Genomic DNA, 2,711 nt, shown 5'->3' with positions numbered 1-2,711 from the left:
AGTTGCGTTACGCCGTTTGTACCCACGGGCGCAGCCAAGCCAACCGTCCAAGGTTGCAGCCGCCGCCCGACTGGGCGCAACAAATTGGGCACGGGGCGGCCCCTCAGAATCAGGCAGTCCCCGCGCATGTTCGGGTACAGCCGTCCCGCGTCCAAGGGGGGACAGCAGCGGAAAGCGTCGGGCGCAGCGCGCCGCTCCACCCACACGGGGCAGAAACGATCGTCACCCTTCACAGTCCGGTAATGATCCTTCCGCAGGTTCACCTACAGAAACCTTGTTACGACTTTTACTTCCTCTAATGATCAAGTTGGTCATCTTTCCAACAGACCGGCAGCAACCGAAAGGCCGCGCCGGACATCGGTCCGAAGACCTCACTAAATCATTCAATCGGTAGTAGCGACGGGCGGTGTGTACAAAGGGCAGGGACGTAATCAACGCGAGCTTATGACTCGCGCTTACTGGGAATTCCTCGTTCAAGGGGAACAATTTGCAAGCCCCCTATCCCAATCACGAAAGAAGTTCCACGGGTTACCCAGTCTTTTCAGACAGGGATAAAGACACGCTGCTTCCTTCAGTGTAGCGCGCGTGCGGCCCCGGACATCTAAGGGCATCACAGACCTGTTATTGCTCTGTTTCGTGCGGCTAGGAGCCGCTTGTCCCTCTAAGAAGGTTGTAAGGTGCTGGGAACCCCGCACCTATTTAATAGGCTAGAGTCTCGTTCGTTATCGGAATTAGCCAGACAAATCGCTCCACCAACTAAGAACGGCCATGCACCACCATCCACCGAATCAAGAAAGAGCTCTCAATCTGTCAATCCTCCCAGTGTCCGGGCCGGGTAAGTTTTCCCGTGTTGAGTCAAATTAAGCCGCAGGCTCCACTCCTGGTGGTGCCCTTCCATCAATTCCTTTAAGTTTCAGCTTTGCAACCATACTTCCCCCGGAACCCAAATACTTTGGTTTCCCGGAAGCTGCCCGCCGAGTCATTTGAGTAACTCAGGCGGATCGCTGGTTGGCATCGTTTATGGTCAGAACTAGGGCGGTATCTGATCGCCTTCGAACCTCTGACTTTCGTTCTTGATCAAAGAAAACATTCTTGGCAAATGCTTTCGCAGTAGTTCGTCTTGCGACGGTCCAAGAATTTCACCTCTAGCGCCGCAATACGAATGCCCCGTCTGTCCCTCTTAATCATTACCTCGTATTCCAAAAACCAACAGAACAGAAACGAGGTCTTGTTCTATTATTCCATGCAAGTTTATTCAGGCGACTCGCCTGCGTTGAGCACTCTAATTTTTTCAAAGTAAAAGCACCGGCCTTCTCGAGGCACACAATGAAGTGCACCAAGAAAGGACCGGCATGATGTTCAGTCCGAGCCGTCGCATCGGGTAGATGCACTACTCGTCTGGAACTGAGATCCAACTACGAGCTTTTTAACCGCAGCAGCTTTAGTATACGCTATTGGAGCTGGAATTACCGCGGCTGCTGGCACCAGACTTGCCCTCCAATTGATCCTCGTTAAAGGATTTAGAGTGTACTCATTTCAATTACGGGGCCTCAAAAGAGTCCCGTATTGTTATTTTTCGTCACTACCTCCCCGTGCCGGGAGTGGGTAATTTGCGCGCCTGCTGCCTTCCTTGGATGTGGTAGCCGTTTCTCAGGCTCCCTCTCCGGAATCGAACCCTGATTCTCCGTTACCCGTAACAACCATGATAAGCAAGTAACCTACCATCGAAACTTGATAAGGCAGACACTTGAAAGAAACGTCGCCGGCTCGTGGCCATGCGATCAGCACAAAGTTATCCAGAGTCACCACACAATACGGGCCGAAACCCGATCGATCTTGGTCTAATAAAAGCACCCGTCGCCCAAAGGGCTTCAGGCTCACTGCATGTATTAGCTCTAGAATTGCCACAGTTATCCAAGTAGGAAGAAACGATCTAAGGAACCATAACTGATTTAATGAGCCATTCGCGGTTTCGCCTTATTTCGGCATGTACTTAGACATGCATGGCTTAATCTTTGAGACAAGCATATGATTACTGGCAGGATCAACCAGGTAATCGTTCAACTGCGCGTCCAGCCATGCCGGACGCCGTTGTTGCGACGCCAAGGCCACCTTCAGGCGCCTCAGCACGCTTCGTTTTTGCAAAGCCGACCTCTTTGCACAGTCCAAGATGACGGCGTTCGAGCTCGCTACGGCGCCCTCCCCGCAGGGCCGGGTATCGCTACGCGGCAAGAAGCACGCACACTCTCGATAGATTCGTTGCGTCGACTCGGTCACGGCTTGCGGGATTTGCCTTCAGCCTGCAGCACTGGTGGACGGATCGGCGGTTGCAACGTAGCCGAGACGGCAACGCCGCCAAGCGACGGGTCACGCCTGCGCCTTCGGCGCTTTCGTATTTGACTCGTCCGAGGACGATGCGGAACACACCTCGATATCGTGGATATATATGGCGTCGTCCGACAACCAGCCCCTAACGCGTCAAGCGGATGAGGCTGCAGACGATTGCCGAGGGATCCACGGGAGAGGCTCCGGGGACACGCTTGACGGGCACGGAGCCCGCCGCATATCAGACACCCAGGTCACACGCACTCGGGGGGCGACTGCACTCCAACCCCCATATAATAGCAGCGATAAGTACCCAGACCTCCATGGGGCCGTACTCGTGGCATTTTCGACGGGGATTTGGTGGAAATCGTGCCGCACCTTGACGA

General features: G+C 54.1%; 1 non-coding gene across 1 annotated transcript; it reads right to left on the bottom strand.

Annotated features, from left to right (window-relative positions):
* Positions 1-240: 240 nt before the first annotated feature.
* Positions 241-2,055, bottom strand: LOC119451239 (small subunit ribosomal RNA). Its single transcript, XR_005191764.1, has one exon. It is a non-coding gene; the product is annotated as a small subunit ribosomal RNA (ribosomal RNA).
* Positions 2,056-2,711: the final 656 nt, after the last annotated feature.

This window comes from Dermacentor silvarum, chromosome 4 (genome assembly GCF_013339745.2).
Source record: "Dermacentor silvarum isolate Dsil-2018 chromosome 4, BIME_Dsil_1.4, whole genome shotgun sequence".
Classification (NCBI taxonomy): domain Eukaryota; kingdom Metazoa; phylum Arthropoda; class Arachnida; order Ixodida; family Ixodidae; genus Dermacentor; species Dermacentor silvarum.
The sequence above is the reverse complement of the archived record's forward strand: the minus strand, read 5'-3'. Positions and strand labels throughout refer to the sequence as shown.